The 16375-nt window shown below is 36.0% G+C and overlaps 1 protein-coding gene across 2 annotated transcripts in view; it reads left to right on the plus strand.

The window, feature by feature from the left end:
• The first annotated feature begins 2679 nt into the window (after positions 1-2679).
• The window catches only part of MBNL1 (muscleblind like splicing regulator 1), a 190724-nt gene continuing 177028 nt past the window's right edge, over positions 2680-16375 (plus strand). Inside the window, exon 1 of one of the 2 annotated variants that reach the window (XM_015237993.3) lies at positions 2680-2773. The gene's annotated coding sequence lies outside the window, so the exon portion shown is untranslated. The remainder of the gene's footprint in view (positions 2774-16375) is intronic. The other variant, XM_031679041.2, reaches the window with a different exon arrangement.

A 16375-nucleotide genomic window follows, 5' to 3' on the forward strand; every position in this document is an offset into this window, starting at 1 on the left:
ATATTGAGGAAATTGTGGGTAAGGAGAAGGGCAGGCCCAAAAGAGAGAAGTGGCAACATTTAGTGGATGAACATAGTTAAGGAACCCTATAAGAAACTCAAAGAAAAACCTGGTACATAATCAGAAGGAGAGGATGAAGTCAAGAACTCAAGCACAAAGACCACTTCTAGGAGGAGGCAGTGGTCAACAGTAGCAAATGTTGCACAGAGGTCAAGTATGAGGGCCTTGAAGCATCATTTGGATTTGGTAACAAGGTTATTTGGTGACTTTGTCTTGGTGTCCAGGACAGACAGAAACCAGAATGCAGAGGGAGAAGCAGGTGGAAGATGGGAGGCTTTAACAGTACGGCAGGTCCTCAAAAATTTAAACATAGAAGAACCACATAATTTCACTTCTGAATATATACTCAAAAGAATGGAAAGCAGAAACTCAAACAGATATTTATACACTTATATTCATAGCAGCATTATTTACAACAGCCAAAAGGTGGAAGCAACCCAAGTATAAGTATCCATGAGGGATGAATGGATAAACAAAATGCAAAATATAAAATTATATATATATAATTATATATATATACACACACATACATTTTATATATATGTAAATGGGGTGTGTGTATATGTATGTATATATAATGGAATATCATTCAAACTTCCAAAGGAAGAAGATTCTGACACATGCTACAACATGGATGAACCTAAGTGAAATAAGCAGCCATGAGGACGAATATTCTATAGTCCCACTTATATGAGGTAACTGGATTAGTCAATTCTTAGAGACAAAGCAGAATGGTGGTTGCCAGGGCTTGGGTTGTGGAAGGAGGATTGGGCAGTTATTGTTTAATGAATACAGAGTTTCAATTTGGGAGGATGAAAAGATCTGGAGACGGGGTGGTGATGATTGTACAACAGTGTGCAAATACTTAATGTCTCTGGAATATGTGCTTAAAAATGGCAAAAATGGTCAGTTTTATTTATGCATTTTCTACCACACACACCAGCAAATGCTATGATGAGTTGAAGGAAGTCAGGGATGACAACTTTCTCAAATAAGAAAGTAATAGGGCAGTTCAGTCAGAGGAGATGTTTTTATGACAGAGGAAACTTGAGCACATTCACTAGCCTGGAAAGGATCATTAGAGAAGCAGAAATAGACACCCATCACCCAGGTAAAAGGGCACAAACACTGAGCTAGCGTATTAAAGTCACCCACAGATGCTGAGCACTGTGCTTCCAGGACAGAGTCTGGGCCTCTGGGGTGATGTGAGAGGGGGGCAGAGGGGCCTAGTGTTTTATAACAATATTCAAACACAATAGTATTTAAAATTCATCAAAACACACAGAGTCTAAGCAATGGCAATCACATCAATAGCTTTTTCTTCAAAAATTTTCCTTAAAGTATCTCACTAAAGAATTCAAGTCAAATTTTATGTCAGTGACACTCTGGTGGGTTTTTTTTTTTTTTTTTTAGTTTGGTTTGGTTTTGGGTTTTGGGTTTTTTTTTTATGGGGGAGGCAGCTTTCTTATTATTCATTTGTTTTTACTTACTGTAAATTTACATTGAGTATGACTTGAGATGAAATGGAAAATGTTTCCATTTTTAATCATCCCCTAATTATTTTTTATTGCCCCTTTGAAAATATGGCTAAGTGAAAAAGCAGAATGTGATACCCTGAGAGCATGGTGGTTTCTGAAGTCCAGAAAGTGGTTCTTGCAATGCGTGGAGGTTTGCATAATTACTTAATTATTCTTGCAATCCACTCCCTTCCTCTTCCCTAACGAGCAAGGGGCAGGGGAGGGACTGCCACATACAAATTGCAGCTGCTCATTTGCTCCCATTACCCAGTAACCTGGGAGAAGTATATACGTGAGCATTTCCTTTTATTTGAAGTCGACAAAAATATTTGCATTGATCAACTGTTTTTATGTCCTTTTTCGAACACTGTCTCTACTATCTTGTAGATATTTTCAATTTATGTTCCAACTTGTTAGAAACTTTACCAGTTAAATGTTCAGTATTGCAGGATCTGCACCTGTTTCTCATTCTTGTGGCTGAAGTTGAGAGAGACCATAGCTCAGGAACAAGCAACAGTTTCAGTTTTGCAATGCTTTATCTACATGTAACAGGCAACTATTCATGAGAAAGGAAGTTTAAGACTTGTAGGCAAAAAAACCACTACTCAGATTCCAGGAAAATGTTCGTCTACTGAAGTTTTTTCTCTTCTTTTTTAACTCTTTACCAGATTCTATAGTCAGATTAACATTTAGGTCATACTCCAAAATACTTTAAATTAATTAGCCTTATAAAAGCAAGTTTATTCCTCCTTTATCAGCTTGACAGTTTTCTTCTGCATAGAGCAGTATTTTCTGTTTTTCTATAATTATCATTTAGCCACACAGGAGTTGGTTACTTATGTAAATAAGCATTACTTAATTAAATATAGATTTTGATAACTCAACTTTTCTAAAATTTGCTTACACATGTAAATATGTGTATACGTTAATTATATATCTATATACATAATTTATAGCCCGTTAACCATGATTTCAAGCATGAGCTTTGTGAATCATTTTCCCTTCTCCATTGAATTTATAAAGCATAATGACTGATGTTTCACAACTTCCTCTTTTGGTAGACTATCCTTTCAGAGAGAAAAAAAAAACTGTGTCTAGAGAAGAGAGCCAAGCAGAGAACAGAGCTCTTCGCAGTGCTGGTAGTCAAACTCAACTATTTAAGCAGCTCAACAAGCAACTGTAAATAAGACATAGAGGTAAGAAGAAAGTGTTACTTGCTATTTTTTTTTAAATTTTATTTGGATAGCTATTTAGAGAACAAGAATTTAAATGCTGGCTGGATTACAAAGTAGGTTAGATAAAAGTGATACCTTTCTCAAGTAAGTCAATATTTTTTTTTTACATTTTTTATTGATTCATAATCATTTTACAGTGTTGTGTCAAATTCCAGTGTTCAGCACAATTTTTCAGTCATTCATGGAGTCAATATTTTAAATGAAGAAGTTTTACAAATTTGCAGTATCAACTTCACACACAATCTTTAAAAAGTTGTAAAAATTTGAAGTTCTTATCAATCACTAAATTATTTTAACTACAAGGTAAAACATTTTTTTCATAATTTTGTACACAATTTAGTAATTTAAAAATTTTATATTAATAATAAAATTTGAGAAATTTTTCTTCCCCTAGCTCTAGTAAATTCCTAACATTTTGTAATATCAATTTGTTAGTTTTGCATGCTATTAATTTGACATTTTTCAGGAAAAAATATTCTTGCATTTGTTTACCCAGTGTGAAAATATATTGTACTATATAAAATGTGACATTTCAATGTTATTTTTAATATTATCACATTATGATGATATTTAAATACTTTAGAAAAGCAATTTATAGTGTAGACAGAATGGTTTTTAAAATCTAAATAAGTAAACTTGACTAGAAATTCATGATTGCCTTAGTAAGATCAATTTATGGTTTAATGCTTAAAAATCGAGCAAGAACTAAAACAAAGTAAGACCATTTGGGTTCATAACTGGAAATCAAGCTAAGCTGAAACTGATCTCATTAGGAAATTCTAAAGTAACCTAAATCCAGCAGAAATTTTTTTTCTTGTTTGTCCCAATCTAGAGTAATGTTTATACATATTAACTACTTAATACAATTGTATTCATTATATAGCAATTTTTAAATCTTCCTTTTAAAAGCAGTTGGATTTTATATACTTTGGTAAAAAATATTGCAGTTTATTTTAATATATATTTTAAAAGAAACTGTAGTTACATATATTTATACATTGAAATAATATATATATTCAAATAACATATTTGAATGCTTGCTTAATTTGGTTTCCTTTTAATATTAGAGTAACCGCATGGCTTCCAGAAAAGAAAGTCTGCATTGTTCCATCAATTAATAGATATAATTTTTTATCAGTCTTGGTAAACAGTGCTGTCATACTGGTTCAGTTACATTACCTGGGGAAAAAAAGCTTTTTAAAAAATATATATTCTCATGCAATGAAACGAGAGTTACTGTCTTTTGATTACAGAAAAGAAAAACAGACTGTTAGTGTTATAAATTCAGGAAAAAAACTGTTGACTCGAGTTTAACATCCTAACTAGATCAACATGTTAAAATTAAGTTGATAATTATGAGAAATCCATTAAAATTGTGCATCTTCATCTCTAGGTATCACACGCTCATTAAATACAACTACTTCCATCAGAACTTCATTGTTATTTGCAACAATACCATTTTTAATGTCTTTCTCTTTTAAAAAAATGATGGAAGTATTTTTAAATGTCCAGAATTTTAAGTATGAGATATTTTAACATCATGAACGATTAAGTGCGGAGGGTATGCTATACACATTGTGTGGTATTACACTGAATAACTGATAACAACCAAGAGAAAACATAGCCTAGGGGAATTACAATCTAAATTAATCACCGCTATAATTCAGAACAGCAAATGAAGGCTGAAGAAGCAGATAAAATGCTATCTTGCTGGCAAGACAGATGTGTTGATGTTGTTGTTGGTGAGAATTATCAAAGTCTCTAAATGAACAGCCTAGTCCTAAATTATGGAAAATAAGCTTAGAATTTGCTCTGCCTTTGAGAAAATTATATCTACAGAAAAAAATTAGTGCCTATCTGGTTGTGTTTGCATAAATCATACAGATTGTTGAAGGGGATGTTCTTGGCATTATTAGGAGAACAGCTGGGTGCACTGCATAGGCTTTTTATTTCACACACTGTCATTAAAACGAAGGATTTAGACCCTGCCCAAAATCCAAAAATTTTAAGTAAAATTAGATACAATATTGTAAATAATTTGTTGCTGGAAAACATAAATTTTGACTTTTGAACTATAGACATTATGTTTTTTAAGATTACATTCATGTGACACACTAAGACGTAAATTTTCATTGAATCTAATAAACGTTGAAATTGGATGACTGCTGTTCGGCATTGTGAAATTTTATACCTGTCTTAATGAGGCATGGTTGACTATGTGGCATGTGGGTGATCTTGCTGGGGATCTACCTGTCAATCAAGATCCAGGCTTGCTCCAGCTAATCTCACAGTTCAGTGGATGTCTCCCTCCTCTTTCACAGAACTTTCCAAAGCTGCCCACTTGTAGAACAGAACGACCTGCTAATAGAGTGTTCTATCCCACCCTGGCAAATATATCATCTTTCAAATAGTAATTTCACTTTGAAACAATGATGTTGTTTGTTTTTGACAAAACTGGATTTCCAAAAGGATTTTTTTAAACATTGAAACATTTGCTTTGTTTTCCCTTCTTTTGGCCATTTCCCCATTTGCAAAAAAAAAAAAAAAACAAGAGAACGTTGCTGCCTGAAAGACTCTGGTTCAGGTATAGATTAAGAAGGATAGCGTGTTCTAAATACAGAAACAAAAATTCTCTACATCTAGGTAATGTGGGTCTTTCAGCCTTTTAAAAGCAAATTTATATCCACCCACATCTGTTGATCTTCTATTTATTTTTAATGGATATGACTTCTAAAGAAGTGCCACCAGTAGGATATTCACGTTTATTTTATTAACGAAAGTATGTGCTAATAAGTGGGGAAATTATTGTGTTCCCAAAAACATGCATTGTGGCAGTACATGTTGTCTGTGGGATAGACTATGTATCTCATTTCCATAGAAGAAGTGATTTCTGCAAATATAAAGAATAAGGGCAAGGCCTTTTATATTTCTGGATATCCCCATTTAAAACAATATGCTTAATACAGTCTAATTTACACATCTGCATTGTAAAAAATAAAAACACTGCTAATTCTTAAAATATTTTAAATGCAAATTATTTGTTTGAGCATTATTGTTATATTTCCAACACTACCTGACATCATTGATATTTTTAATTATTTGACATGAACTAAAATCAGAAAGTTAGATTTGATGTTTTCCAAATTGCTTTCAGCTTTATTTTTTCAGCATTCTATGCATGTACAAGAAGTAAGTTTAATTTTCCAGTATTATTGAGGAAAATATTAAATTTGTATTTTTAAATCCAAATTTAAAGAAAAATGGTACTAAACCCATTAATTAATATTAGAACCATAGAAAGTAGATCAGAAATGAAGTTAGCCTACTGGTGTTGCTCCACGGACGAGTATAAAATGTCACACCTCATTGTTATTTTGTTTTACAGATAGTTCATCATAAGTTTTTAGTTTTTTATATATGTAGTGATTATCTCTTCAAAATTCTTCTTACTTTGGAAATGATTTAAATAGTAATATGATCTTTAAAAACATCACTAGTTTGTTTTGCTTCTGAAAAAAAATAGAATTTTTCTTCAAGAACTTTAATTTATTTTCACTTTTCATAAGAAAAAAATTTAAGGAGATACATTTAGTGTTTTCCTGTGTTGGTGAACAAAGCTAAATTAGGGGAAAGGCAAAAACATTCTCTATGCAATTAGGTGGCTGAGTAAAATAAAATCAGATATCTGATGGCAACAAATTTTTTTAATGTTCACTAAAAATGCTTGTTGTATTTTATTTACTTGAATTTTTCTATTTGGAAGTAATTTTAAGCTCAAAAAAGTTGTAAAAATAAAAATAGTATATTGAATTCCCATATACCTTTATCCAGTTTTGCTTAATCTTAATATTTTACCCCATTTGCTTTATAATTTGCTCTCATTCTTTCTATCTCATTTTTTTTCAACTACTTGAGGGCAAGTTACAAACAGCATGGCCCTTTACTTCAGTGTGTAATTACTGAAAATAGAAAAAGTAACTTGTTTTAGAATTACATCTACTTCATAAATTTACACGGATACAATTCTTTTATCTCATACTTTTCCAAATTCCAATTTTGCTATTTATCTAATAATACCCTTTATAATATTTCCCCTTCCAGTAAAGGATCCAGTCTAGACTCAAGTATCACATTTAGTTGTAATGTCTCTTTAGCCTCCCTTAATCTGGAACATTTCCACAGCATTTCTTTGCCTTTTATGGAACTGAAAATTTTAAAGAAGACAACTTATTCACCTATCCTTGTTTCTTTTTTTCTTTTTAACAGAGAGTTCCTCATTTTGTATTTGACATTTTTTCATGGTTAGATTGTGGTTATACATTTTCTGCTAGAATACTATTCTAGAATTCTGTTCACCAACACAGGAAAACAATAAATACATCTGCTTGAATTTTTTTTCCTTATGAAAAGTGAAAATAAATGGAACTACGGCATATATAGTTGTTGTTTCCTCTCCTGCTGTCACATCTAGAGGCGTGTGATACACTGGAGATGATAATTTAGGTCGCCTAGTCAAGGTGTTGCCTAATTTCTCCATTTTATATTAATGGCTTCTCATGGACAATAACTCCTGGGGTTTAGCGTTAACTGATGTTCTTATCGGATGCAGTCTGTGCTGTACTGGTTACAAATGATGATTTTCCAACTCCAGCATTCCTTCCTTGCACATTCGTTTCAGTCTTGTGCTTTCTAGTATAAGCAAAAAACAAAAAACAAACAAACAAAAACCTCTCTCCTCTCCCATTTATGTAATTATTATGTATCTACCTGTTACTGATATGAGCTCATGAATTTCTGTCTTTCCAGTGGTTTATAAATCATTACTGCCTTAATTACTTTGGTGTTCAAATTGTCCACATTTGAACAATGGAGCTTTTTCTTTCTGACTTCTGATGTCTTTGTAGCATGCCCCATCACATTGGTGAGAAGAAAAAGATGTTCTAGGTTGATCTGGTTCCCCTCCTGTCTTACCCCTGGAATCATTCATTTCTCATTTCTTTCAGTGGAGAATCGTGTTAGAGGTTAAGATCTAGGTGTTTAGCATACTCACTGCCACTGGAGTGTTTTTTCCTTCTTGACTCTTTCAGCAGAACTATATCAATGTGTATACATATAGAGAGATGTAAAGACACACATATGCATTCAAAAATGCATATGCATGCATACAGAAAAACATATATATACATATATGTATGTTTTGGACATCATGTGCTTGCTCAATTCCATAATACATCTAAAACAATTTCTGAATTGCTTTACCCAAACCACTACTATTATAAACAAGCCTACTGAAAAAGAGGGCAGAGTGCACCTCTGCCCCCCACACCCATACCCCACCAAATACTGTGTTTGTAAATTACTGGATGAGGAAGTCTCCTTCCTTCCTTCCTTCCTTCCTTCCTTCCTTCCTTCCTTCCTTCCTTCCTTCCTTCCTTCCTCTTCTCTCCCTTCATCCCTCACTCTTTCTTCTTTCTTCTTTCCAGTCAGGAACATCATAATATTCATTTAAAATACAATTATGTTCATTTATTTCAGTTTGTTTTCAGTTTAAAGATTTTTTTCCCTTTGCATTCTTATTGCTTTAATTTTTTTAAAAAATGATTTGTTTTTTTTAAGCCATAGAGATGAAATGCTACTGGGGTCATTTCTGTTAAACAAATCTGATACAACCTAATTCAAATGTTATGATACAATTCAGAAATACCTATTTGTGTTATTGGTTGGAACTTTATCTTTATATTTCAGTTCTATGCAATCTACACTTAGTCTAAAGTCAGTTATTCCCTTGGGTATTCCAAAAAGTGACAGTTTCAGATAAGAAAGTGGATATCTGTGCCAAGCTTATGAGTTTATTATTCCAGAGGCTTTTAAAAGTTAATTGTGCATATATCATTACCCTTACCAAAAAAAAATTAGATAAGGAAAATAAGATAAGAAGCAACTATGAATTTGTGTAGTCCATAAACACTGGAAAAAATTCTCACCCTTCTATAAAAGTGATTCAAAAATGTTCCTGCCCCAGCCCTCCCCCATATTCTACTTCAGCTCTCATGACTATGAATACATCCTAATATTTGTGGTAGCAAGAGAAAGTATGCTGATGTCAAAAGATTCATTTTCAATTTCAATTCTGTCACTTACTGACTGGGGATCTTAGATAAGTTACTTGTCTTCCCTCTCCATGTTTCTGGTACCATACCTTTAAATTTTTAAAAATCCATAGCTCCTTAACTTTCTGCCAACTTCTGGATTCATACCTCAAAATGAATATTAAACCTCAGATATGAACAAGAATGTCAAATAAATGTCCAAAATAAAACTCCTCATTGCCTACCCTTCGCTGCTCCATCCCGTCTTCTTTGGTCAGTAAATGGCATCATCTTATAGTTAAGTTATCTAGGTCCCAACCATACATCCCAACACTGACTAGGCTCAGCCCTTCTACCATCTTGAGCAGGGTGTGAGACACTGTCACTCTTGTTGAAGGCATCTCTGTTCTTGTTGTGTCCTCCTAAAAATTATCTTTTTCTACCCTTGCATCCTTGCCAACATGACTTTTCAAAATACAAATCAAATCACGTGACTCACTGCACAAAATTCTTCAAGGGCTTCCTATTTTAATTGGGAGAAAATCAAGCTCCTCACTAGAGCTTCTATGTCTCGGCTTCCACCTACATCTCCTCCTCATCTCCTACTTTTCATCCCTTCATTCACTATGCTCTGGCTCCATTCTTCATTTTGCTTTTAGGGTATCTTAACCTCATTCCTGATTCAGGGACCTTGTACATTGCACAGGGACTTTCCTGGCAGCTCTTCCCACCTATATTACTGTGGCACAGTCCTTCTCTATTCAGATCTATGCTCGTATGTTCATCCAAAGGGATGTCTTCCGTGACCAACCACATATTTTATTATGTCCCTAACCCAGTCACTCTCTATCCTTTTTACCTTGTTTAAATTTTCTTGACAGCGCTTAAATTTTTATCTTTATTTCTTTATTCAATTATTTATTGTCTGTTCCTCCTACTAGAATGTAAGTTCCATGAGGGCAGGGATTTTGTTTGTTTTGTTCATGCTATATCCTCAGTAGCAACAACACTGCATGGAACATAGTAGGTACTCAGATAAATGATGATTAAGCCAAAAGGCCTCAGCATTTCTAAGCCTCATGTACAAATAAAACAGGCGTAATAAAAATACCAGCGACCTCCTAGGGTTGTCTGGGGGAGGCCATGTTATGGTGGTGCTCTAAACAGGCATGCGGTCGTCAGGTGGGGATACTTCTGTTACCGCTGAGTGAAAGGAACTGAAACGAAAAAGTGGCCCCTGGAGACAACAAACAGACCAAGAAGTTCTCTTTTTTTTTTTTTTTTTTTTTTTTTTTTGTCTGTGTTGGCTCTTTTCCACTGAGCTAAAAGGAGGTGAGTTCATAGCAGCTGCCGCTAACCTCTTAGTGTCCGGAGGGGCAAGCACTGTGCGTTGCTGCCCCACTGCTTTTGCACTTGTTCTGCCCCTGCCCTCACCACCAAAGAAACATGCTCCTGCTCTTCTTTGCCAGTTAGGATTCATTGCTTTCTTCAAGCCAGATGGAAGAGCAATCTCCTTCCAGAATCCTTTCTTGATAAACCATCTGTCTGTGCTGTCCTCATGGCTATGCATATAGTTCACATATTGTTTTGGAATTATTTCCTGGTTCTACTTTTCGTCTTGAAGGGGATTATAAAGCCACTCTAGGAAAACTGTTTTTGGAGGGTTTTGGTGCGTGAGAAATGTCACGTTCAAGGTTATAAATATGTAACTTGGTTCTTGGGATCATTAGGCCCCAAATGGTAACAGGATGATGATGATAATGATCGCTCTATTATTTACATTTTAGCAGTTTTTTTTTAGTACCATTGTGTATCACTTTTTAATACTATTTTCAGTACCATTTAAAAAACATTATCATAGGGTAGAGGGTATAGCTCAGTGGTAGAGTGCATGAGGTCCTGGGATCAATTCTCAGTACCTCCATTAAAAAAAATATTATTGTATGTCAGGTGCTTTGCATAAGTAACTAATTTAATACCCTCACCAACTCTGTTAAATAAGTACTATTATTCTGAATTTACAGATTTAAGAAAAAAGAGGTTGAGAGGTCGCTCGATAATGGTCACAAACTGAACTTGGTGTATCTTTCTCCAAGCTGGGTCTTCATCATGTAATTATAATGCCTCTACTAATTTTTTGAGAAGTAAGGTAGACAAAGCTGTGGTTTAGATATTGTTAAAAGTTTATAGATTGTGTGGTACAGCCCCTGCCTCAGAAATCTAAAAGTCTAGGAGGACGAATAGTAAAAGAAGTGGATTTTGAGACACAGTATGAAAAACATAAGGGGTCACCTGAGACATCAAAATAATTGAAAGTTATACTTCTGGGTGCAGTGATGGCACAAGGCTCCCTGAAGGAAGTAGCTTTAAAGTTGAACCACCCATCAAAATTTTATCTTCGGTAGAAAAGAGGTAATAATTTTGTTGGAAATATTCAGAAAAATTTCAAAGAAATTTTAACAATGTTAATATTATGTGCATTTAATATTGAGTCACTTTTTTTTTCTATTCTACTGTCCTACCATAGGAGGTATTTGGTGACCCTGACTTTGTGGTTCTTCTCAGGAAGTGGGTTATATGAAAGGAGGATTTTAATTCTTGTGAAAAGACACTATTTTTATTTTGAAGTGTGGCTATTCATTTATTCAGATATCAAGCCTTGTGCATTGAGCACTGTTCTAGATGCTGGGGAAACAGTGATATACAAGACCAAATTTCTACCCTCAAGAAGCTGAACTTCAGTCTAGTTGGGATTAACAATGAGCAAACCAGTAAACACATAAAGTCTTAAAAGGGAATTTCAGATGCTCATTCAACATGAAGAAAATTCAGCAAACTAAAAGGACAGAGAGACAACTGGCTTCCGGAGGTGGCCTCTCTGAAATGGTAATACTTAAGCTAAGATCTGAATGCTGAGAAAGCCGAGTGCCCTGTGGAGGACTCTGGGGAGAGTGGCCCCGGGAGAGTGAAGGGCAAGTGCAGAGGCAGGAGTGAGCTTGGCATATCTGAGATGCAGAAAGGAGGGGTCCAGGTCTCAGAGGGAAGTGGGAGATGAAGCTAAGACTGTTCACCTAGGTTGTAGGCCAAGGAAAGGAGCTGTGCATTGTGAGCAAACATCTGCAAGGATGTGCACACGTGTGGATGGGGTAGAGGAGTCAATGAATGAGCCATTCATTATCTGTGTTTAACGCAGACCAGGAAAAACTGTTGTTTGAAGAGAAGCAGGAATTACCACATAGGTCAAAAGCTTTCTTAGAGACAATTTATTATATTTAGATAAATTTCAGATAAGCTCAGTTTACCTTCAGAGGTTAAATACATTTTCTTGCCTTTTCATTTCCATTATAGGTGTGAGTTTGAAAAAAGTGAAAAGGGCTCAAGTGTTATTTAAATCTGTCAACTTAAGATTTTTCAGCAAAATTGCTGTGGACTAATTGACCCCAATCATAGCCATTGAAAATAGGTTCACCAATGTCTGGTAATGGGGTCATCAGGCACCTTCATCTCTGCATGGAGACGAGGTAGAAAAGACTGGAGAAAAGGCTGTTCTCTAGTCTCTGGGGACAACAGATGCTCCTTTGTTTATTCTTCCTAAATCCCAGTGCCAATGATGACAGGGACCCTTGCAACGTCAACCTGTTCCTTTTATAAGTAGCAGTAACTTACTCTGCATTTTCCAAGGTAATTATAAATTTCCTCTGATTTATTTTTATTATCCCAAGAGATCCAAAAGACCCAATTATTACATTTTAAATCCTAGAGTTAGTGGGACACAATTTTTTGAGGGAGTTGGGAGGCTGAGTGCGATTTGGGAAGGGAATATAAACTAGTTTACTGAAAAGGACATTTTTTTTAATGGAGTAAACACTTAATATCTGAGAACAAATGGCTCCCCCTATACTTAAGAAGTTAACTACAACTAATATGATTTCTTCTATTTTTGGTTTGCGTTAAGAGCTGACAAAGAAGACCTTGGACTGAGTGTGGGCTAGAAGGATGACAATGGGCAGGATGGAGAGGAACACAATTGTCATTTCCCCAAGGCAGGAAGACAAGATATTGTAGGGGTCAGGAGCTAACTTCTGAGTGCCCCTGACAACACCTAAATAGAAGAACTTTTACTAGTATTGGGAAGTGTGGAGGTGTGCAAACAACTTATGTGCTATTCAAGTGATGCATTCCATCCTTTCCCCCTATGTGGGTGTGATGACTCACCATATATCGGGTTAGTGCAAAGTGTGAGATGGTGTGTGGTTTCCAAGTGCATGTGTGTGAGAGAGTAGGTGTATGAGTATCTGCAGTGTGTGAATGTTAGAGACCACTCTTGAAACATGAAGCCACTCTCTGACTTGCTGCTTACTACAGCTGAGCAGCTTAACCACGAAGCAAATCTACTGAAAGTATGTGAGTACTTGGTTTTCTGCAATAAGAGTAGTATACATTTGTTCACATGAAGTGGATTCAGGAAGGGAACAAAAAAAGCGCACGGACTTGGGCCGTGTTAACTTGGGGCTCATGGTTCTCCAGAAATGGATGCTAAGGATGCCTTCTCTGGAGCCAAGTGGTCTCTCCTCCTGCCTTATTTGGCTTTGTTTTTCTGGTGGTGACCCATCATGTTGGAAAAGAATCTCTGTCAAAAGTGCATGATGGTGTCATCATTCTCGTGGCCTGAGCCTTTGTTACTAAATAGTACTTAGCAACACGTAGTCATTCTTTTCTCCTCTTAGAGCTCTGAGCGTGTTTGTTCTGATGAAGTTGAGAGATACACTTTTGTCAGAGAGGTAGGAATAAAATCTGAAAAAAACGGAAGCTATGTCTGAAAGGATCTCTTGACTTGTGTTACTTAGAAGAAGCAAGTAGGCAACTAGACTTTTATCCTGTGGCAACAGCTTTGACTGAGTTACAAAATAAATCATAATAATTTCACATATGGCTCCAAAGGAAGTGGTTTCCATGCAACCGTGCATCATAAACTCTTCTTTAAAGTGGTAGATGCCTTTTGCTTGGCTTGGCTTGGCTTGTCCTTCTTATGTTTTCCCTTGTAAAATGGGTGGGGAAAGTTGGACAAAAGAAAGCCGTGCACTGCCCAGTTAAGAGAGATGTCTCTAAAGGGCCTGTGTATCATTCCAGGGCACGTCTGGGACTCCTTTTTAGTTACTTCCTACCTGTCCATTCAAAAAACTGTGAGAAGATCTGTCTTTTCATCTTGTAAAAAATAGCTGTGAATTTCTTAAAGTTGCAACTGATTTTAATCCTTATATTTCAAAAAGAAGTTTAACATGAGCTTATTTTTTTAATATTCTAGATTTAAAAATTTGTAATTACCATCCATTTAAAATGATAACAATAGCTGTATTTTATGAAAGGCCTAACCTACATTAGGTTAATTCTCATGAATTCGTTCATCAGCACAATTTTGTGAGGTAGACATTTTAAGTTCACAGGAACTAAGACCTGGAGAAACTGTCCAAATTCTCATGCCTAATAACAGGCTCCAAAAACTGTCTTTTATTTCGTGGAAGCCAAGGCCATGGGCAGAGCAGCAGCCTTTGAAAAACTTATCCCCCTGTTTTTAAGCTGATTCTCTTACAGAGTGTGGTGCACACACTGGTCATTGCATGAGGTTGGCTGGGGGAGATGGGGACCCAACAACACAGGCAGAAGGGCAAGGTGGCAGCAAGCCATGACTCTCGCCAATGAAAAACTGGCCCATGTGTCATATTTGGCATGTGTATACCTGTTGCCAATAACCCCAAAGTTGACAGTGTTTTCCCTTTAGTCACCTGGTAAGTTAGTCATAAATGAAATAGATTTACTTCAGTTGTCTTCTTTCATCGTGGTAAGAAAGACATCCAAAGTTGTGCCAAGTATTATCCATGTACTCCTTTCTCCTGGCTGCCTCAGATAAATTGGATATTTGGTGCCAAACATGCCCTTTTCCACAAGTTCAAGTCAAATCTAACAGAGTTAACACTTCCCAGGGCCCCTGTAGATTGTCAGTATTTAGGGACCCTGACAAACTATTTACAGCTTTTTCCAAGACAGACTTACCAGTACATTGTAAGAATAAACAGACTTCAAAGTCCTCACAAGGAGAAAAACTGTTCTGGCTAAGGCTGTAATTTAGAGTATCTTTAGAGAAGAAAGACTCCATGAAAAGAGAGGCCCAGAGTGGCCAGCCTCTTTTATACAGCTACCTTTTTCTTTACTTAATTGCAAAGACTAAATGACAGGTAGAAAAGTGCCTTCGCAGGAGCGTGGGCGTCTTGAAGCTGTAGAAGGAAGTTACGCTGTGCATGGGAGTAAGCGTGTGGGTAGGAGTTACACACACTGCTCTGTTGCTAGAGTAGAATAATCATGCATAAACATCTTTACAGTGGCACCTGAACAGAATTAATAAACTCCTATTAAAGGCACTTGATACATTATTTAAAATAAGCACATGTTACATTTTATATCCAGGAATATAAAAAACATTCCTTTTTTTTTAACATCAGGGACGAGGATTTAAAAAAGAGCCTTAACTTTGACAAAACAAAAGATAATACAAGCGGATTTTCATATATTAATTCAAAAGCTGACATGCTATGTTCTCTGAAAGTGTGAGAGAGAAGCTGGCTTTGTCTGTAGGTGGCATAGCCTTAAACGGTTAAACTCAGGAAATGAACAAAAGTAAACAGCAAAACACAACAAGGTCAGAGCAGTACTGATCAGTCACAGATTTCTTCGAACCTTGCCCTCGGGGGCGGTGTGGTGAACACCCTGCACCTTAACAGAAATAAGGTCACTGTTTCATGCAACTAGTAATGGGATTCTGTCTTACAAATGAGGAATTCAGGCGGCACAGATGTGTAGTCCAAGCACTGTGGTGGCTCTTCACCGGGCTATAATTCTAGATGTTTGAATTCAATGAAATAAAGAAGAGATCATAAAAATAATGACAACTGCCTATCTTTTGAATTTAGATCCACCTCTTCACACTCTTCTTCTCCTTCACTTCACTTTGCAAATTTATATTGTTAACTGATTATGATTACCTAATATTTCGTATCTGTTGTCCCTGTTGGACTGTATGTTTCAAGAGGCATAGGGTCTCGCCTTGCTCACCCTGTAGCCTCAGATTCCAGGAAAGGCCAGGATTGTGCCAGGTGCTCAGTGACTTTTTGTGGGCCAGACAGGCAATTTGATAGCAAAAAAGATATACACTGAAAATGCAGCAGTTGCCAGTGGGCTGGTGGCCTACCGCCAGAAAAGTTTGAAAAGGGAAAAGAATGTTTGAAATTGTCTAAAAATACGTTAATTACTTAGAAGACTAGACAGGATCGGGTTTTGTCAGCAGTGACTCATTGCTAAGCCTGTGGCTGAAATACGGGCATTCGAGTCCATCCAGGTGTGGCCAGGAAATCCATGTGGGCTGATGGTACATTCACAAAGAAAGTAAATTAAGACTTCTAACATTACCTGCAAATGATAT

The sequence above is a fragment of the Vicugna pacos genome, chromosome 1 (genome assembly GCF_048564905.1).
Source record: "Vicugna pacos chromosome 1, VicPac4, whole genome shotgun sequence".
NCBI classification, from domain to species: Eukaryota; Metazoa; Chordata; class Mammalia; order Artiodactyla; family Camelidae; genus Vicugna; species Vicugna pacos.